Source organism: Medicago sativa, chromosome 6 (assembly GCF_051527215.1).
Source record: "Medicago sativa cultivar Bolivia chromosome 6, Bolivia_mono, whole genome shotgun sequence".
NCBI classification, from domain to species: Eukaryota; Viridiplantae; Streptophyta; class Magnoliopsida; order Fabales; family Fabaceae; genus Medicago; species Medicago sativa.
Genome location: NC_140754.1, coordinates 62,391,413 through 62,414,278, shown reverse-complemented (window position 1 = coordinate 62,414,278; position 22,866 = coordinate 62,391,413). Strand labels below are relative to the sequence as shown.

Below are 22,866 nucleotides of genomic sequence, written 5' to 3'. Positions count from 1 at the left end.
CGTCGCCTATTGTCTATGGGGACGTTTTTTCATGATCTTTGGGCACACTTTTAGAAAACGTCGCCTAAACCTTACGAAAAGGGGACGCTTTTTCATGTCATTTGAGGCGACGATTGTTAACTGTTGCCAAACTTGACTACGATTACTAACCGTTGCCTTAGCGTGGAATATAAAGCAAAGAAACAAATGTAGCCAAATCTTTTTTTTTTTTGGTAAGTAAATGTAGCCAAATCTTGTAGGCAACTTTTTTTAACAGTATTAAATGCAATTATTTTATAAATAAATAGATAAATATGGTCGATTATAACTCAAACAATATAGAGTTTACCCTTACATACACAAAAGTTGTATTATAATAAGAATTCTTGGTACACAAGTTCAAACATTAAGTCAGCACATAACGGCAAACAAAATATCTAACATTACTTAATACTACATCCAAGCCTAGAAAAATACATATATAGTTCATCCAAATTTAAAGCTTTCAACTGCAAGCCTAAATAAAAATTCGTCCAATTCATTCAACTTTGTCTTGAAATTCATCACCTACAACATTCTCTTGAAATTCATCTTCGTCTTCCTCTTGAAATTCATCACTTATGTCGTCCTCTTGAAATTCATCATCTACATTAAATCATCTTTAAAGATACCTTGTTGCATAAGAAATTAAAACAAAATACATCAACCATAGAGTGCCGGTTCAAGGGACAATTAGGACACCGTCAAGAGCTATACATCACATAAATAAAAACAAAGACAAAAAAAACATGTCATCTTAAAATTCATCACTTACAACATCCTCTTGAAATTCATCTTCTACGTCTTCCTCTTGAAATCCATCACCTATGTCGTCCTCTTAAAATTCATCATCTACATTGTCCTTTACATCATCTTCAATGATACCTTGTTGCATAAGAAATTAAAACAAAATACATCAACCATAGAGTGCCGGTTCAAGGGAAAATTAGGACGCCGTCAAGAGCTATACATCACATAAATAAAAACAAAGACTAAAGAAACTCATTCAACATAAATCAACAATTGAAATGATTTGAATTTAATCTTATTGAGTCTTGAACCAAACCTCTTTGACAACAATAAAATCAATCAACATTACTCAACAAATAATTCATAAATACTCGAATTAGCTTGTCTTCACATAATAAAATCTCTAACACTCTTTATGATTCAAACCTTATTGATATTTGAGCTAAACTCATCAACAATAGTATCTTTTACAATATCAAACCATAGTGTAGCCACCAATAATTCCTTAAGATAGATTAAAGAACCACTCACCATCAAGAATAACTACTTTCAAAGACCAAGTCATCAACCGCTTATAGTTATTCTTAAGTTAAATCAATTGATTTCTAAGCACTAACTCACACTCACACATGTTTAGTTAGTGTATTAATCCAAAAATCCAAAAATAAACATAAAAACTCTTAAAACATAATTTAGAGAAGTCAAAGAAGATGGAACTCACCCAAAAGAAGAAAAAGGATGAAATTGCCTTGAAAAAGTTTTCGGGCACGGCAACAAGGACTCCGACGCGGTGGTCACCGGCGAAGTTGGTCCGATTGTGAAATAAATTCAGGGGTTTTGTAGTGAATCTCATAGGGAAAAATAATATCAATTTAGTTTCTGAAAATCGGTCCATGGTGGCTGGGAATCTAAGAGAGATGGTGATGATTGAAAATTTTGAAATCTCCCAGATCTAGAAATAAGAGGGTGGTTTTTGAATAGGAAGAAGTGTGAAGTTCAATGGTGTTGGTTTTAACAGCCATGGAGGTGGGCTTGCGGTGGTGGGTTACCGGAAAGGTGGGCGACGGTGGTTGGTGGTTTCAACTTTAAAGGAGAAAGAAGAGGCTACTTTGGTTCTTCTTAGAGAGAGAAGTAACAACAACAAATAAATGAGAGAGGGTGTCGTATGCTTTCAATGGAAATAGAATAATTTAAATTTAAATGACTTCTTACTATTTAGAATATGTGTTTGAAAAGTCAACCATTCAAAAAGAAATTGAAATTAGATAATGAATGAGGTAATGAAGTGGAATATTTTTTACGTTAAGTATAAAAGAGTAGTGGCAAATCAATTACACTCTTATAACCAAAAAAAAAAAAAAATCAATTACACTCTTAATAAGATTCCAAGAGATTACCAATTAAATTTCATCTTTCGATTTAAAGGGTTAGAAAGAGAAAAAAAAATTAATATTAAAATACTCAAAAAAATATATCAACAAAAATAATAATATTAAAATATTAAAAGAATCATTTAAACCCAAATTAGATATTGAACTCAAATGTCCCCGTGAGCTTAGTTCGGTTTGTAAGGACAATGCATAATATATGCAAGATCCGGTATTCAAACCCCGGACAACACAAAAAAAAAATATTGAACTCAACTCAATAAAATACACCATATCTTTTTTTTTGACAAAAAATACACCATAACTAAAATTATTATTTCTTTTCTTAAAAAATATAATAACAAAAAAAATAATAATATATTTATATCATATATAAAGCAATTACATGGTTTTTGAGTTGCTTTTCATTTTTCATTATACCCTTAAACAAATTTGTCTATAATGTTTTTTATTGGTGCTATTTAAAAATATAAGAATTTATATTATAGGCTAAATTACACCATGAGTCTTTTAAGTTTGACGTTTGTAACAAATAAATCTTTTAAATTATTTTCTTCACACATAAGTTCTTCAATTCTTGAATTGTTTGCACCTATACCCTTTCCGTTACAAAAATGTTAAGGTGTTTGTTAAGGGATGATGTGACAAGTCTGTGTCAGCAGAAAAATAAATATTTTATTGGCAAACTTACATTAGGGGTCCTTTATCTAATTTATTTGTAACAATTTGGTCATTTATCTTTATTTTTTTTTGTTTAGGTCATTTATCTCTCATAAAAGCTCGTATAGATCCTTTTTCTAATTTTTTTATTAAAATATACACAATTTTATTTTTAAAAATATATTTTGATTAAAAATGAAAAAAATCAGAAATAAGATTATCATGTTCATCATGTTCATCTTCTTCCTTTGAATCTTCATCATCCTCCTTAAAAAAAATTACACAAATAAATCTCCAAATATTATAAATTTATGTTATGTTCACCTCAAATATATCTCCAAATTTTCTTCTAGGATGAACATCAAAGATAAAAACCTCAATATTACATCAATCACCTTACAAATAAGATAATTGAAGCATCAAAAAATCATATATGAATAGAATCCAATTATGAAAAACTCAATTTACTTTCCAAAATCCTTTTCACAGATGTTGCACATCCACCGCATACCATTCCCTATCACCCACACGAACAAAACTGAATTATTAATTAAAAAAAATGAAAAATAAGAAGAATGAAAAAAAACTGAGAGTTCAAAGTTCAAACCGGAAAAAAAATGAAATGTATTATTGAGCATTCGGGGTTTCGATTTTTGTGTTTAGAAGTATATTTGATGTGAATATAACATAAATTCATGATATTTGGAGGTATATTTGTTTTGAATTTTTTTTGATTCAAGGAAGATGATGAATATTTTAATGAAGATGAAGATTCAAAGGAAGAAGATGAAAATGATGAACATATTCATCTTATTTCTGGATTTTTTTTTTATTTTTAAAATAAAAATATATTTTTTAAATTAAATTATGTACTTTTTTAATGAAAAATGAGAAAAAGAATTGATATGTGTTTTTATAAGAGATAAAATACATAAACGGGAAATAACAAAGATAAATGATTCCTTAAAAAAAAAACAAAGATAAATGACAAAAATGTTACAAATAAATAAGATAAATGACCCATAATGTAATTTTGCCTACTCTATTCAAAACATATATGTTATTCTATTTTGTCAAGAAAATATATGTTAATATTATATTACTTGTAAAATTAATATTTTTTATAATGTTTGGAGGGAAGATTATTCTTTCAGTACCAAAACATATTTGTTTTTTGATGAAGAAGAATGGAGGGAAAATTGCCACAAAAAATTTGATGTTGCTAAAATTTTTATGCAACATTGAAGAATTGTAGCCTATTGTTAGAACTAATGTAACAATCAAAAATTGTCCCCAAAAGTATTTAAGGGGACAATTAATGATCGTTGCCAAAGAAATAATAGAGAGACGTTCCAAAAACGTCCCCAAAAGTACTTTAGGGGACGTTTTTCAAGAATTGCAAAAATATTTTTGGCAACAGCCATAAAGCGTTGCCTTAGCGACTTTTAGGGGACAATTTTTACGCGTTGCCTAAAAAAGTGTTGCCAAAGACAATAAATGGTGTAGTGTTGGGATATTTGAGTTTCAAGCATCTTAGAGTGAGTAGCAATAGAATCTACTTTGGTAGTGAGTTTGGAAAGGGAATCGTTCAGAAATCCAGTTTGGTTTTTAAGTTCTTGAAGTTGTTTGTTTTGGTTGGCAATAGAATTTTCCAACAAAATTTCCAAATTAGATTTCTGAGCGACTCTTTGGTTGATTGCATAGCCAGGTGGTGCTACTTGTCCATAGGGATTTTGATTTTTATAAAAATTTTGATTTTGTCTCATCCCTTGGTTGTATTGAGCATAGTTCATTTGCTTAATACCGTTAATAGCACTACCTAGTTGGCAATCAACACCAGCATGACCAGTTATACCACAAATTTCACAAGAAGGAGTAGAAGTAGAATTGATGGCATTAACAATTAATTTTTCAAATTTTTGAGTTAGTGCATCAATCTTAGAAGCAAGGTGATCATAGTTAGAGACTTCGTACATACCTGCCCCCTTTTTGGAGGGTGAAGAACAAGTGATGGCTCTCTCGTCGGTCCATTTGTAATGATTTTGAACCATGTCTTCAATCAGGGCGTATGCCTCCATGTAGTTCTTGTTCATTATAGCTCCACCTGTGTAACAGCCTGATTTTCGCTAGATTTATTTTATTATTTATTTATGTGTGTTATATGTGCTCATGTGTGATTATTTGTCTCTGTGTGTATTTTTGGTTGGGAATTGTAGAATTCGGTGTTAGAAGGGTATTTTAGTCATTTTGGACTTGGGGGCATTTTGGTCATTTTGAGAGTATGGGTAATTTTGTAATTTTGTCGAGGATTATTTTTAGTGTTTAGTGAGAGTTGTTATTTTACTAAGTGCTAGGGAGTTGTAGTAATTTATTTTATTTACCAGTAAGTGAACGTTAGTATTACTTTTACCGTTAAGTGAGTAGTAACATTTTTGGGGTTAGAATAGAAATGGGTTAGGCCTATATATACTCTTGTTGGTAGAGAAAATAGGTTTTCACCAACATTTGACATTGAGAAAAGATAGAGATAGAGAGAAATAAGGGTTTGAAGAGGAAGGACAAGAGAAAGGGGTTGGAGGCTAGAGCTAGAAGAGGGATTCATCATCTAGGAGCTAAATTGAAGCTTGGGTTAGAGAATCTTGGTGCTAGAGGTAAGAGGGTTAGAATTCAACCATAATTCATAACTTTTTCTTCTTACCCATTTTTGTGAAATTGATGAATTGAATCTAATTGTTGTAAATTCATGCATGATTGTTGTTGTTATGTTTGAGAACATGATTTATATGATAATTGTATGTTAGTATGTGAATTAACATGTTGAAATGTATATTTGTGGGTACTTTGTGTTCTTGAGCAAATTTGATGAGAAATGAGGTTGTGGTGTTGAATTGTGCATGAATTTGTGTTCATTAGTTATTGTTGATGATTGTTGAACTGTTGGAATTGAATTGGTGTAACTGGAATCGTTGTTTATGGATTTGTGAAGAGATTTGTGGTTCTGTTGGTGTTTTCAGAAAATTTCATGATTTTGATGAAACGAGCCATTTTGTTGTTTCTAATGCATGATTCATGTTTGTTTAGATGCATTATAACTATTAGAACCCATAAACACTTTCTAGAATTTGTTTTGATGAATTGGGGATTTGAAAATTGGATTTTGGGATGAAAATGGGTTGGAACCCGAAACTGGATTTTTGAAATTCTGGGTAGGACGCTTAAGCGTGCAGAGGACGCTTAAGTGTGCTCACCAGCGTGCAGAAAGCGTGCTCCAAGCGAGCAACTTCCAGAGGCTACTGGAAGTTGGACGCTTAAGCGTTCAGAGGACGATTAAGCGTGCAACTTCCAGTTCTGCCATTTTTAAATCTTCGTTTTGTGCATGTGGGGACCAATCCGAGACTTCTAAAATGTTTCTTTTGACTTAATTAACCTCTCTTTATATCTTTAATCCTACTGGAACATGATTTGAATTGGTTTGGACTTGAATTTGTGAAATTCGTCTAACTTTTAGAAAAACGGTCCAAACGTCGATTTTTTCGAAAACTCGTTTTTCTCCGGAATTTGAAGTGGGATTAAAGTTGTATATTTTTTATATGATTTCTAAAAATGGTTGTGATTGGTTTCATCAAGTTATAACTTATTTTGCTTTTGAAAATGAGAATTTTTGTGAAATGTGAAAAGTGAGACTAACTTCGTGATTTCCATGAATCCGTCGTATTTGGGCGATGAAATGCTTATGTAACCTCTACTGCACGCATATGTGACTTGTGAGAATACATGGCATAGGCAATTGAGCTTGTTTACTTGGTTTTAACTTAAATGCTCAATTATTTTTAATGTTGTGACTTTGAGAGACGAATTTGATTGAAAATGATTTTTGAGAGCCTATTGCATATGAATCCTTTATGGATAGTTGTTATACCTTATGTGAAGATGATTAGTGGTGTATATATGTGACAACTATATGTTGATTGAATTATGGATATTGTTGGTGATTGTATATATGTTAAGTGGTGGTGAATTGTTGTTGATTGCATATATACAAGTATTGATGATGTTGAGGTGATTTGTTTGTGTGAACATATGCATTGTAGTTGAGTCATATGTTCATGCATTCATGACTGATGGTGGTGGATTTTATATCTAATTGAGGTGATTACGATGTTTTTGTTGCATCGGAGGTGACGACCTTGAGGTGATTTGGTACCACATGCATCTAGATGAGTCTAGAGCCATTGCATACATTGTTGGTGAATTGAAATGCATTTAAATTGTGCATGATGGTTGAATTGTTAATTGTTAATTGACATGGGTGAAATTGAGATACGTGTTTGATACACTTGTTGATATGAACTTGGAATGATGATATTGAATGATCTTGAACGATTTAAGTGTTGTGAATATTTGTGAATCCATGTATGATTTGTTTTTCTTTATCCTTGATTATATCTTTCATTTCCAAAGTTCTTGATTAAATCTTATATGGATTATGATGATGTAATGCTAACCCTCAGTGGTTTACCACCTGCCTTTCCGTATGGACGGGTAGATGGGATGCAGGATGCTTAGACTGTTGCTTGATGTTGCCGACGAGTGGAGTTCCTCTTTTTATGTGCAAGTGTCTAGATTAGGGCTCTGATCTAGGATAGTACTTGCATGTTGGATTTTGTTTTGATTATGTAATTTGGAGTTGAGATTTTGTTGTATCTGAGAGATGTATTTTTTGTCATGAGATTTGGAGATGTTATTCACATGATTACATATGTTCCGCTTCTATGTTTATGAGACTTGACAATTCATACATGCATGTTTTGTGGATGAATGAAGACGTAACATCTATTTCTAGAATATGTTTATATATTCGCGCGTTTTACCGCTTAATAGAAATAGGGTGTTACAACCTGCAGCTGCATCAACAGACATCTTAGTGGTATAAGACAAGCCATTATAAAAGGTGTGGACTATAAGCCACTTCTCTAGGCCATAGTGGGGACAAAGTCTTAGCATTTCCTTGAAACGCTCCCACGCCTCATAGAGAGATTCCCCATCTTTTTGATTGGACCGTGTAATTTGATCCCTTAGTTTAGCAGTTTTAGATGGTGGAAAGAATCGGGCAAGGAATGCTTGCCTCATTTGATCCCATGAAGTAATGGAACTGACTTCAAGAGAAGGGAAAGGGAAAGAGATGAAGTCTTACGGCCTCTTGGTTTTCTTTTAGGTTCCACTAATTCGTAGGAAAACAGAGATGTGAAGATTGGGATCCTAGGTGGGGGATCCCGAAAACTGATTTTGCTGCACCAAGTTAAGTAGGGCAGGCTTGATTTCAAAGTTGTCATCCTCAACCATTGGGTACACAATAACAGCTTGCGGCTCAGCCGTAGACGGCGTTGCATACTCTTTGAGAGTGAGATCAGCCATGGCGGTGTTATTTCGTGTGTCTCTCTTTCTTTTACCTTTCGATCTCGGGAATGAATAATACCACTCGATTTCTGGTTTTTCGCATATAAAAATTGAGAACCCAATAAGTTAATGATAACAGAAAAATAAGAAAAGAAAAATAGAAAAAGAAAAAAGAAAAGAAGAGAACTCTAATCACTAAGAAAAAGTTAATTAAATTAGTTAACTCCCCGGCAATGACGATAATAGCTTGATAGGCCAAACCGCAAGTGCACGGTCTATCGAAGTAGTAGTAAAAGAGAGTATCGTTCCGCTAGGGAGTTGTTTAATTTAACTAACTTTAGGAGAATGATTAGAGGAGAAGAAAATTTATAAAATAGGAGGTTCAGTTGGTTGAAGTAAATAACAGTAATAAAAAGGAGCCTTGGGATCATTGGTTCATCGTAATGACGAATCATTTACAAACAAACCCTTAAACTTATAACCTTACGTTAGTCCTAATTTCTAAAGACAAGTTTCTCTTTAGCTTATCACATCTCCTTTCGGTCTCAGTGAGTGTGTTCCAACAACCACACCTATTTTCATGGGTGATTGCCTTTGGAATCCTTGAAGCTCGAAACTTTATATGTCTCTAGGTTTTCTAGACTATTTTCATGTTTCGCAATCCTTGTCTAGATTCACTTGTTCGAATATCAAAACTCCACTTTCGTTTTATGAATTGATATTTGGGATAATGAATTAACAATTATCAAACCCTCCACTTTCGCTTCTACAGTTTGATAATTGTTAATTCATGTTAAAACGGTGAATCTAGATTAGAAATTAGGGTTACATAAGATTAAGGTTTAAGGCTTGGTTTGATCCGGATTACGTCATTAGACTTATCCAGCAATCCCAAGACAAGAGAAGTCTACTCACTCATGTTCATCGTATACATGGGGGAAGAAGAGAGAAAGCAATAAATAACAAGAAAGTAAAAGAAATAAAGGATGAACTTTTATTAGAAAACAATTGTCACTATTGATTCCAAGAAAAGATGAATATTTGTGATGAAGAGCTACTCTATTTATAGCTTTACAATCGACTTAAAATCTAAGCAACTACAAGGGCTATTCGGTAAAACTAAAACAGGGTAACTTGGGCTCGAAGAAAAGCAGCAAAAGGACTCCTGGAGGGTAGCACGGCCATGCCACATGTTGGCACTGGCCGTGCCAAGCTTCTGACTTGGGGGCTTTATATTTTTGTTCCGAATCTTTCGTATTTTCGCTCCAAATCAGCTCCAGACTCCTTTCTTTTGCTCCAAGACACCTTCCATCCAATATTCGTTCCTGAAATATAAAATATGCAATTGAAGTAAAAAGATTCAAAAAGGAAATAAAATTGCAATAAAATAAAATCAAATCTAAATAAAACTAAACTAAATAACGCATAAAAATGGACTGAATATTGGCTCATCATCTTACTTTGAAAATGAATTACTTTTGGAAAATGAGAAAATGAGATGAACTTAGTAAATTTTAGGAAATAATCAGAATTGAGCTATGATGTGGATATGTATGAGCCACTGTAATGTTATTTTATGTATGAAAATATTTTGTTGATGTGTTTGAGCATGAATACATTGTTTTCGGGAATTATTTGGAAAATGATGGTTTTTGTGAAAATATACAAACTTTGACAAAATAAGATTTTCCGATTGGTTAACTTGCAAATGGCTTTGTATTAATGACAATAGGATAGATTGAGAATTAATCACTGATTGATTGTTTAATGTGATAAATGTCATGATGCAGTTAGTTATCCGTCTTTTATGCAAAATGTGATTTTGAATTGGTATTCTTCCTTTGGGGTGATAGTTGTTGATGATGATTATGATGATGATTCCTTTGGTAATTTTAATTTGATGATAACTCTAGTTGAATTATGACTTGTTGATTGTGTGGATGTAAAACTTGATAATGCAATGATGTTGAATTATGAAGAATGTAATTGGAGGTGTATTTTTACATTGCTTTGGTGATTGTATAGTTGGTGTTAGGTGCATTGTCGACTCTTACTTGAAGCCCATGCATTCATAGTCATGTTTAATCTTATGAAGAACGTAAATGGAGGTGTATTTTTACATTGCGTTGGTGAAATACGAAAGTGAAGGTGTACTCTTACATGCGTGTGGGTTCAATACGTACATAAGAAAATAATCTTGAGTTTTTAAAAAAATATTTTATATTAATTTTAATATTTTGAAAATAAACTTGAGTTTTAAAAAAAAATATTTTATTCTATAAAAATTTGTTTTCGCGTACATAAGAAAATAAAATCCGCAACATATGCGATTCAAATATTTAACATATTTTTCTATATATAAGAAATAAATATTCAAAAGAAACATTTGACAATTTTAACAATGTAATTATTTTTTATATGATTACCGTAATGTTTCCGCACGGGTCTATTACTAGGTTATTTTTAAAAAAAACCCTCATAATTTTTATAAAAATGAAATTTTTCAAGTAATGTCAAGGATAAAAATCTGAGATGTTACATGTATAGAGTGCCGTGTCCGTCCAAACGCTACTTACTTATAACAACACCTATGACTTGGACTTCTCTCTCAAAAAAAAAAAACCAATGACTTGGTCTAATTATTTTTTACACGTGTTTTTGTTGTTTTCGTATTTCGCTAACTAATTTTTGTATTGCTTTGAGCACGTAATCATGATAATAGCTTGGTGAACGGCTTAATTTTCTCATCCAACGTATCATCCATTTTTGGGTATATATACTAATACACCCTCAACAAAATTAACAGATTCAACAATCTTGAATCCTTCAAAAAAATTAACACATTCAACAATCTTGAATCCTTCCAAAAAAAAAAATCTTGATGTTTTGGTTTTTTTCTGCCAATACTTTCACTATTTGTTCATTTTGCAGGTCTTCATAATTAATCAAGATTATCACGCGGAAAATTGTCAACAAGTTTAATCCCAATGTTGATAAAGTTGTGTCAGAAGCCAATTTGATAAGTTTCACATATTCCCTAATGTATTTTATTCTAAAATAATATGTACTTGAAGCTGAAATTATTTGTTGGTTATCCTCTAGAGTCTAGAGATAATTTTATGTCAATATTTTACTACAATATTACCTAATATTTATATGCATTACATAGCATAGCATCAAGATCATGTGATACAAGTTTACTTCAGCAGTTGTTTTATTTGTTAGTATGTATGAATCAATTTTTTTTTTACAAGAGTTATCAAACGTTTTGACATCTTGTTATTTTAATATCAAGCCTAACACGAGATCTTTGGAATTACTTATTTAGTTGTTTTACATTTTGCCCACAATTGTGCTTTGTCTAGATAACTTTACAAGACTGTGCCTTTTACATCTGTATAGGTTACATTAACTACAATATTCTTCACTAGACTGAATAAGTGCCTTTCTCCACCCCCACACTTCTATTTGTTTGTGTTCAGTTCGTACAATTTTTGTTATTCTGTTTAAAATAAGTTTCATTCAATATTACATTATAGTTATCGATCACTTTAAACTAAAACCACTTTTTTCTTTATTTGTCGGCTTAATGGAACTTTTGGTTTTATTCTCTACAGTTTTATAATAGCCCCCTAGTTTCAATCAATAGCAGAATTGAGGTAAGGGTACGCACAAAAAAACGGGTTAGGTTAGGTTGGATTGTACGTGGCCTGAACCTGGTCCTCACGTTAGATTAGACCAATTTTTATACCCAAACCTGTTCTTGAACCCGATCAAACCTGATGAGGTTAAGGTCCAATAAGGACGGGACAATATGAAGACATGGTCGGGTTTGTCCCAAGAAAAGTCGCCAATACATCCATTTTTTTAAAAGAATTAATCAACAATTTAATAGTTTACGACGGTGTAAAGCTGAGGGGGAGAAGCAAAGACATGAGTAATAAGAGGCGAGGAGCGGCGACGTGTGAATTGAACCCTACGTTAAGTTTCAAAATAGAAAGTGAGTATAGTGGAAGTGAAAAAGTTGTGTTTGAGAGACCGAGTTTGAGAGAGTATGTAAAATAATATTGAAAAAACCTTTTGACCTCAAATTAAATTGAGACGGGAAAAATAACATGAGGGTTAACCCGAACCCGGTCCCTCTTTCAGTCCTATCACATATTTTTTACCCTGTTTTTTGTTTGACGAGGTCAGAACCATCCAATTGCATTTGTGTTAGGACATGTTGTAACTCGGGGCCGGATTTTCTATACCTTATTTGAGCTTATTGCAGTCCATGAAAGATATTGAAAAGTGTTGTAAGGGCCTTGAAAACAACGATGATCCAGATTTAGGAAATCGAGTCAACCAAAGGATAATTTTGTTGGCCGAGTGCAGCACATCGAACCAGAAATATTGAAAGTGATTTGAAGTCCATCACTTGGACTTCAAATTCACCCTTTGATTGCTTCAAACTCCTTTACCTGACCCTCAAGTATACGTTTTTAAGTCTCAAGTTCCTTAACCTGGATCTCCTTATTTTCAAGGCCTTTGGAACCCTTCTAAATACCTATCTTAATGGACCACAATCGTCTCTCTTCTACTTGCCCATTTTTGTTGTATTAATAAATTTCATTAATGGCTCAATATCTCTCTTTACCAGTGTCATTAATGGCTCAATTTCTCTCTTTATAGATTGCAATCGCCTCTCTTATTTGGTGGAAAATGCATCAATGTCCGAAGTTTTGATTTTTTTCATTTGCTTGTTTGTAACTAGCATTGCAATGGGCATTCTTATTTCGTCCAAATGTTTTCAATGGAGTACCCATTGTAATGCCTACGACAAACCATAGTCACAGAATTCGTCCATCAACAGGGGAACCGCGAACCAATTCGCGCGTACCAATTCGCGGTACTTTTGCGAATTGGTTCGTCCAAATTCTTCTGGAATTCGCAGAAAACAAAGAACCAACTAGTTGAAAGAGGGAACCCGTAAAAAAACCTCATAGTTTTTCACTTTCTAGTCTTGAATCTCAATTTAGAGTAACGAAAAAAAGGGGATTTATTCTCAGATTCCACCATTCTTTGATTAATTGCAATAATGTCAAGGGAGAAACAAGATCTGCAAAATATAAGCAAAAATGGTGAAAGGGTAAAGAAGATGAAGGGATAAGAAAGAGAATGAGTAGGGACTTGTTTATTCTTTTTTCTAAGAGATTAGGTTTAATTCAATTAAAAAATCCGTAAATTATTTACTATTCCCCTAAAAAAGAGAACACGTGCAAACCTCTTTTCCACCGATGAGCTGTCTCTTGCTATTTCACAATAAATTTACAACGCTCCTTATTTTTATTTTTATTTTTTATGTAAATTTTTTTTAATTTATTTATGTGTTCTCTAAACTAAATAATTTATTAACTCATAAATATGATTATTATATTTGAACGTACCGAACAAGTACCGTCTCTGTATACCCCCTACGTACTGAATTCTTTAAAAGTTGTGTGCCGCGTACCCGAATTCGTACCGCGTACCGAACGAACCACGAATTATGTGACTATGCGACAAACCAAACAAAATAGCCTTTACAGCGATGAAGCCGCTTTTACCGTCATCGGAGACACTGACGAAACCACCTACAATGCTTGAGGGGTGATGACTCTAAACTTCATCAATAATTCGGGTGTAATAGTAATCAAAAACGAAACCGGAGCTAGTTGTGGTAAGGATTCTGCCTTAGTTAATTATGTTTTTTTTTTTACAAAGTCACTGGATCTAATGGCCTTTGATCGAGATGAAAAATAAAAGAGATATTTTGAAGATTAAAGAGAGAAAGGGAGAGAAGTTAACAATTCACCTCTTGTATTGTGGTGCGAAATAGGGAAGAGTGAGTTGCTTTTTTTGTTATTTAGACATCCTTTTTTATAAGACATCAAAAACATAAATATGGTGTTGTTGTGTTGTTGGCTGGTCAACCAAAGATGGAACTTTGATTCTATAGGAAAACATCCATGAATCAACCTAATCTAAACAAGACAACGTGTTGTTGAATTGGAATATACCAATGTTTATGCTTGTAAACCAATAGCTTGTCTAAGTTGTGACATTGTTAGTGCAACATTTTCAAGACTTCTGAAAAAGGTGTTTAAAGTTGTTAAAATTTTAGGGTTTAATAGTTAATAATATCATGTCTAGTGTATTTTTCATATTTTTAAATTGAACTAAAATCTGGGAAAATTTATATTAAAAGAGATATGTTTGAGACTCAAAGGAAGTTAATATAGTTGTTGTAACATTTATTTTCTGATTGTTCGTTTATATTAAAGGTGATTACTTTAGGGAAATTTTGAGAACAAATTAGTAGCTCTTGAAAAACTATCTCATGTTGCAGAAAGTTCATTGTTATTCTGTAATGGCTACAAAGACAGATTTGCTTTAAATTATGGAAATCCATGTCTTTGACTAAATCTTTGTATGGATTTGAATACTCAGGGCTTGAAGATGCAGTCACTAATTTCTATCATTTCATGATTCTCCAAATTTAGTTTATTCTGGTATGTTATGTTACATAGGTCTAGATTTGATGTATTTGATATTTGTTTTTATCTTATCTTATAGAGGTGTTTTGTAAGAACACTGCACAAATCTTCTTGAACAACATTTGGTATATGTATACCTTTAGTAAAAACAAAAATAACATTTGGTTTATGCAAACTATTAGCTTACCTCATTGTCATGTTGCTTCAATTTCTTAACAAAACAACAAAGATTAAGCTTTAATTTCTTAGTAGAAAAGTCCAACCCAATTTATCTGTTATTTTATACACATGTTATAATATAAAACAAAACATCAAATCCAACATGAAAATTTGTAGAAAAAGAAAACAAGCATAATAACAATGGTACGATAATAATAAAATTAAAACTAAAACACAACACTCTTAATTTAAGAACATAAGGTTTATAGAAAAATAAATAACGCTAATGACCAACCATTATCATTAAAACTAAAACACAACACTCTTAATTTAAGAACATAAGGTTTATAGAAAAATAAATAACGCTAATGACTAACCATTATCGCTATGCCTCTGACAGCACATGTAGAAGCTTCAGTTAAGTTCAATACTCTTTGGACTTCAAATTTGGTCTATCTAACGAATTACAAGATCCCCTTGATCCGTATCCTAAGATCCAATATTCCGGGTATAATTTACTAATTTACTGAATCAACGTTGCTACGAATCATAACATTTGCATAAAGTTTAAAATATTCACCAATTTTCTCTTCTCTTGCCTCCAATGGATAACTTCGCAGCAGTGACAAGATTCTAAGAATCAGTCTTCAATCTTACAATCTATTCACTGCTGGGAAATTATCCACTGAAGTATGGGACGCAGGAGCAGAGAAAATTAGTGATGTCTTTTTAACTTTATGCAAAACTTAGGGTGCGTTTGATTTGTTAAAAATTAAGGGACTGGACAGGACAAAAATATTTGTACCGCGTTTGATTTATTAAAACAAAAAAGGACAGCACAAAATAAATAGGCAAGGACAGGACAAGCAGCCGCTTTTTTGTCCACCACTTTAGTTGGGGACAACTTTTTGTCCAGCGGATTACTAACCCAAAAAGACGTTTTTATCCTTTGGATTTTAGGTTTTCTCGCTGTCTCACTTCTTCACAACACTGTTCACGTCCTTCCTGCTAAATTGAGTGCGGCTGCTTCTCTGTTTGTCAGGTAACAATTTCGATGCTTTTTTCTTCATCTCACTTCTCTCACGTCATACTCATACCCTGCTACTTCTCTTTTACACATGCTACTACTTTCTTTGTTTAATAATATTTTTTGCCAATGTTTGTATATTAATAAATTTATATTGCTTTAATAATTTTCAAGTGTGTTATAATAATATTATAATATAATAATATATAAAATAGTTGAAAAATTTTAAAAATTTTGTTTTATAAACTTTACATAGTGCAAATCAAACATTTCACTATAAAGGGTATTATAGTCAATTTTGTATTATTTTGTCCAGTACATTAACATATCAAACAAGGTACAGTACACAACTGCTTGTTCTGTGCACAATTTATCAAACACATGAGAGTACAAAAAGTTGTCCTGTAACTTAGACACTTGTCCTGTACTGTTCTGTCCAGTATCCATCATTTTGCAAATCAAACGCACCCTTAGGATTCCCAGCGACATCGATTCGATAAATTATACCTGGAGTATTGAATCATCATTTACGGAGAAAGGGGATCTCGTAATCCATACGTTGGATAAACCAATTTCGAAGTCTAAAGTAGTACTGAACTTAACCAAAGCCTCTGCATGTGCTGTCAGAGACAGACCGATAATGGTTAGTCATTAGCTTTCTTTCTTTTTCTATAAACCTTTTCTTTACTTTTAATTTAATTATTATCGTACTATTGTTACCATGCTTGTTTTATTTAACTACGATTTTTCATGTTGGATTGGAAGTTTTGTTGAATATGATCATAGTCGTATAAAATAACACATAAACCGAGAATGGTTCATATCAGAAGTCTGTCCAAGGCTTGGTCTCAACCCTTCTAATACAACTTTTGGTGCCTCTTCATGCAATCCTAATTCATCAAAACCTTAAAGTATTTAAGTGGTTATCAACGTTGAGATATTTTAATAACCAATGAAAAGAGGATTTGGAATAGTCTTCGATATTGATATTTTGCGTTCATCAAACCAAAAGAGGGTTCGACGTAGTCATCAACTTTAAGATTATATAGTGACTTAGAAGGTTAGTTAAAAAAAAATATAGCAACAAATGGTAAAAATTTACCAAAATATTAAGGATTTGAAAGGATTTGAAAAAGAGTACTATACAGAAACGAAGCATCATTTTTCCCTCTGTTGGTCCTTGTACACTCATTCCTCTTCATTCTTATTCTCTTTTCTCTATTGTTTCTTTTCATCTTATTCTCAAACACAACTACTAATGTTTCGGAGAAGGCGGTTGAATTTTGTATCGACCGAAACAACGGTAAAATGTGAGGGAGGATCAGAGAGGGAAAGTAGTGATTGTACGATACTTCAAAACTGTAGGTGAAAGATGCAAACGGCGGCATTCATGGTGGTGGATGTTGTAAATGATAGTGGCGGAGAAGAGTGAGATATAGGTAGTATGAGAGGATGAAGGGCTGGCGAGAGAGATGAAGACAGGTTGGTCGGAGACGACGGTGATTGTAGCCAAGAGTAATTAGTAAAGGGAATTGAAGAGAGGTTTGTAGTGCTAGTTATTTTTTTACTCATTCTATTCTCATTTTTTCCTTTTTTTATAGTGCTGGTTATTTTTTCAATAGAGACAATTATTTGAATGGTCTAGGTGTGGGTTTCGTTGGATTTGAAGGAAAACTTTGTGTTGAGGATTTAGATGGCGCTGTTGTTTATAGAAAATGGTGAGAATGGAGGTGATGAGTCTATGAATCTCTACATTTTCTCTTCTTCAATGTTTTTGGGTTATGTTTCTCCCCTTCTTTATGATTTTTGTTCTCAATTTATAGATGCCAATGATGAATCCTTGTGACCATGAGATATAATTGTACATTGGATTTTTGTTTGTGTTGGCAGAAAACTAAAATGGATATACATTGACAAAGAAGGAACGAAGTGATAAAACCTTTTGATGGTGTGTAGATTTGGTGAAAGCTTAGATCATTTTTTGGGAAAGAAAGGTAGAGTGCAAGCTACTTTTCAAATTTTTCTGTTACTTTTTTGTTTATTTTATTTGTTTGTATTATAATTTTTTGGGAAATTTTACCCTATACCCCAACGTTCGTACTTTCACCCCTACAAATCACTAAAAATTCCAAAATTATCCTTTTTATCATTTAACTTTTTATATCTTTATTTGTTCACCCCACTTTCAAGATTTTTTCGTACAACATGAGTTCACCCCACATACAATATTTCTCAGATAAACGTTTCTAATTTACACATTAATTTCGGAATACTTTCTAAATCATTTCCGATTTAGTTAATTTTCTAAAAACAGATAAAACTTGAATACAGAAACTATACCGTAAGCCTAAGTAAGACACATAGGTTCTGAAAACAAAAATGATTAGGAATGAATTAGATGGTTACTTTAATTTCTGAGACAAAATTAATTTTGGATTCAACTAGGTCCCAATTGCAAATTGTTTGTTCCATTCCCCCGCAGAAGATATGATTATGTTAAGATCATTCATGTAAAAAGAAAATAGTGCAGGGAAGGGAAGTAGTGCAGACAGATATGAATCCACACCAGAAAGTAATTGACCCCAAAGATTCAATTTTTTGCATTCATATATATGATAAAAAAAAGTGCAATGAACCAATGAATTCATATGTGAACTTTCAAAAAGAATTGAACTCAGAACTGGCATGGCGGAGGTCGCATGTAATAGGAGCGGCGGTGGCCGATGACGACCACATCAGCCAAGGCACGACGACGGAATAACAAAATGAAGTGATTCAGATGGTTGATCCGGAATTTGTGATGGCGGTGGTAGTGGATCAGATCTGGTTTTTTGGATTGTAGTATGATAGTTGATAAATCTTTATGTCAACAAAGGAGAAGAAGAAGAAGAAAGGGTTTCTTTGAATTTTTCCAGAAACAATTCTACCGGAAAGGTGTGAAAAAATTAGGTCGATCAAATGAAAAAAAAATGAAGTTTTTTTTTTATTTAATATAAAGGGTAAGATGGGTAGTTTATGTAAAATGTTAGGGTGAGAGGATAAATGTAAGGGTGTAGGGTAAAACTTCCAATTTTTTGTTGTGAAATAAAAATATGTAATTGGATTATTTGTGTAAATGGGCTCCAACTATTGGGCTTAGCTGATGGGTTTGATGAATGCCATTCTCGCATTTTACGTGTTTTTATGATTTGTTTAGTACTCTACTGCTAAATATCCCATTATTCCTACAATTTCACAAGAATTTTGTGATATGCCAAACCAGTTACTTGAACAGTTTAGGTTGATGTCCACAGGCTTTGGCTTTTGGGGTGCCCTTTTCTTGATGTGGTAGCTAAATGATGGAGGATAGTAATAGTTTCAAATTACAACAGCTAGTATAAGGAGCATACTTATAGATGCACAAGCAAAACAACCCGAGAAGGTGAATCATTTTAACCTCTTGTTGAACTTGCGGTACTTCAATCACTCCAACTCTATTTCTTACTTGAACTGTCCATCAATAAGAAGTTTGATACAAACGATATTTGCCACGCTCTCTTTTAGGTAAATCAGCTGTTGAAAATTTCCATCATCTTTGATTGATGATTGTTGTGACCATGTTAAATATGTTTAGTGTCGTTGACATCATAAAGAGAATTTGTTATGTTGTTGAAGACAAGTCTTACATTTGTACTCGAATCAGTTGAAGTAATGATGAGTTTTTTTTCCTACGTTAAAAATAATGGAAATTTCAATAGCATATTCAGTAACGGCATATTGTAGTTGGTGGATTCACTATGGCTTCAGTTGATCTTTTTAGAAGAAACACGACATCCTAGGAAATTCTTTCTATGCTCAACTTTCAGAAAAAACTTCTGCTATGATCAATTTTTTTCATGCTCAACTTTTTGACAAATGATTTATATTAATACACAGTTACCTCAACAGAATAAGAAATTTAAGCACCACCAAGGCAACCACACCTGCGAAAGAAAAACCATCAACAATGTATATTAGTTTGATAGAAAAAAAAAGAGCTATTAGTAACTATCAACATACATATAATGTAACTAACTTAAAAGAAGCAATTATGAAATTGAATGCAGAAAATGGGTTTTGCCAGAATTTGAAGCTATTGATAAACATGGCAAGGGTGTGGTACCTGCAAAGAAGACAACAAACTTCAATGATCAAGATAGTAATGTATTTAACAATGGATTCAATCAACATAATTTTGCTAAATAAAATAACATACATTACCATAGATATCCTCTTAAGATTGTCACAATCGCATAAATTTACTACTTACTATCGAACATTAAATATAGGAAAGAGAAATCAAACGAAATATCAGAAAGGCTTTTGACTGAAAGAAAGAAGTCAGTATTAAAGAGATTAGAAATGCCAAGTGTGAGGGAAACAAGCACGCAATTCATCAGAAATTGTATTCTGACCAAATCATGCATGGCAATTACGTCCTTCATGATGATGCAGATAATCATACCGCGTCGATCAAACCTATTTGAAGTGTATTTCCTCCATCGGATGCTAATTCATAAACGGGTATACACCGACAGGAAGTTATACAATTTTAATAGGCTTGATTGATAGTGTCTCGTTATCGAGTGAATGTAATGCTTGACTTTTGAGATGACTTCCGGTGTCGGTCGAAAGCCATCTTGATATTTCATTCAACGCTTCTTTGCTTTATTGATCCCTTTGATAGTTGATACTCGTCCAAAATAGTAAACCTCCTGAATTAATTACTTGTTCCATGATAGACGTTTGGCAAGTGCACCAAATACTATCGAAGTAGTAAAAATATCGATCCCACGAGGACTGTTTTTAACTTCAATAATTCAATTTCGTTATATAATTAGGATGTGTAAAGTTTATTTTTAGTTTGTCACTAGGCAGAAGATTTGGTTTGATTTTATGAAATCAAATAAAAGAAATTAGATTTGATTAAGAAAATATGAGAGAAAGATGAGATCAGATCCGTCGAATCCTCTAAGTTCCCCTAATTGGTCTACTGCATCTATTTGTTATGAACCCTCTTCTAGTTTACGATGATTAACAAATTAGCCCTAATCAATCCCTTGAGTTAGGACCCTCTTCTTAAACTACAGCCCCTAATTCCTTAGGTGGTCTAATAATTCTTGAAGGTTTTACCGAACGTTAACCTATTATCACTAACAAACGATTATCTATTCCTAGACTAACCCTGTTTATTAGAACAATTCAATTAGGTATAAGTTGAAAGCCATGGTCAGTGGTCATTCATTCTCACAAAATCAAGTTATATGTGATCAAGATATAAAAAGCATTAAGAACAATTGAATTGAATAAACTAGAATTGAATTCATAAACAAAATAGAGTTTCACAGCAACATGTGTCAATTAGGGTTACAAAGGTTCATCTCGGATCTAATCTCTAAGAGATTTAGTTACTCATAATCGAGTTTACAAATAGCATAATCAATGAAATAATTAAAACATACATGAATTGGTAAAAGGATGAAGAAATCGCCCTTCTAGCCGTCTCCGATGTCTCAAAATCGCACTTTGCTCTCCAAAATCGTAACCCTTGTTCTTCAGATTGAGTGCAGTATTTATAGAAGTCATGGGCCTGACCCGTCAAAATCGCGCCGCGCCATGTATATAGGCGTGCCGCGATTTCCCTCAAACAGGGAGGATGTAATTTTGCTTCAAAAATCGCAGTACGGCTTGAAATTGGCGTGGCGCGATTTCCTTCGAACAGACTTCAATATTTAAGCTTTTTGCACTCCAGAACAGTATAAATTGCATGAGAACTCTATCAAAATGTCACAATAAGTCCTAAAAATTACGTAATGACAGCATGTCATCACAACCCCAAACTTAAACCATTCCTTGTCCTCAAGGAATTTGCTTGCAACAGTGACAAACGACAGTAAAATAACAGTTACCTGACAAAACGATAGCACCCAAAAGTTCATTCTCCTTCTAGCTAAAGATGAGCTAGTTTGACTTGTTTGCATCCACCAATTCACAACTCCTCGCATCAATTTGAAATAGGGTTCTACCAGTCGACATGCAGGTCTACATATTACCATACGCTTGAAAAGTTTCTAAACATCAATCAAAGTCAATATCATTACACACTTTTGAGGTCTTTAGGGTTATAACGGGGCTTAGGTGAAAGGTGGGATATATTTGGATAAGTAGGCTACACAAAATTTGAGTTAGGCATTCCTACGGAAGTTAAAGCACAAAATTCAATCCTTTAATCATTCACCTTGTGGAAATACAATCAATGTAAAGGTACTAGAGAATATTTTTAACAGTTAGGGACAATCGAGTTTGAAGTTACTCGGATTTTAAATGTTTTGTCCCTTTTTCATCATTCATTTCTTTTTTTTTTTGATACACCATTTTTGTGTGTATTTTGCATGTCAATTTCATATTTCTTTCATTTTTGTTCTCTTATTCTCTAGTACCCCCACCCCAAACTTAGTTGGTTGCAAATTCCAATAGCAACCCCAAACTTAATCTTTAGCAACATTCTACAATGCCTTAACTCAGAAAATACATTAAGGGACAAGTCCTAAAAGTCTCTAGGCTTGTAATGTAGTTTGTCACCGAACAAAAAGTTCTAATCCTACCGGCTCACAATTGGTTAAGAAAGGATAAATTCAACAAATTAAAACAGGGTAGGCTTCAAAAAGGCTCACAGGACCAAGCACTTTTGCCTCAGTGTGTAATTAACAAAGACCAATCAATAATAGAGAAACAATGCAAGTTCTAGAAATGTAGTTGCATGGAAAACTAATCTAAATATAAGTAAATTGAAAAACAAAATTTGGCAATGAACCTTATGGCTGAGATTTCTGGGAGTATGTGACTACCTAGCAACGCCGTACACTTCGCCTTTGAATCAAGTCACCCCTCCTTTAGAACTTTTGGAATACCGTTTCATCAAACAACTGTT

The 22,866-nt window shown here is 33.0% G+C and overlaps 1 long non-coding RNA gene and 1 other non-coding gene across 2 annotated transcripts; one reads left to right on the top strand and one right to left on the bottom strand.

Moving 5' to 3' along the window:
- Positions 1-301: 301 nt before the first annotated feature.
- On the bottom strand, positions 302-1,928 carry LOC146916164 (uncharacterized). Its single transcript, XR_015013748.1, has 2 exons — positions 1,490-1,928; positions 302-903 (listed from the first exon to the last, which is right to left on the bottom strand). It is a non-coding gene; the product is annotated as an uncharacterized LOC146916164 (long non-coding RNA).
- A 5,863-nt stretch (positions 1,929-7,791) lies between these two features.
- Positions 7,792-7,898, top strand: LOC146916163 (small nucleolar RNA R71). Its single transcript, XR_015017103.1, has one exon. It is a non-coding gene; the product is annotated as a small nucleolar RNA R71 (small nucleolar RNA).
- Positions 7,899-22,866: the final 14,968 nt, after the last annotated feature.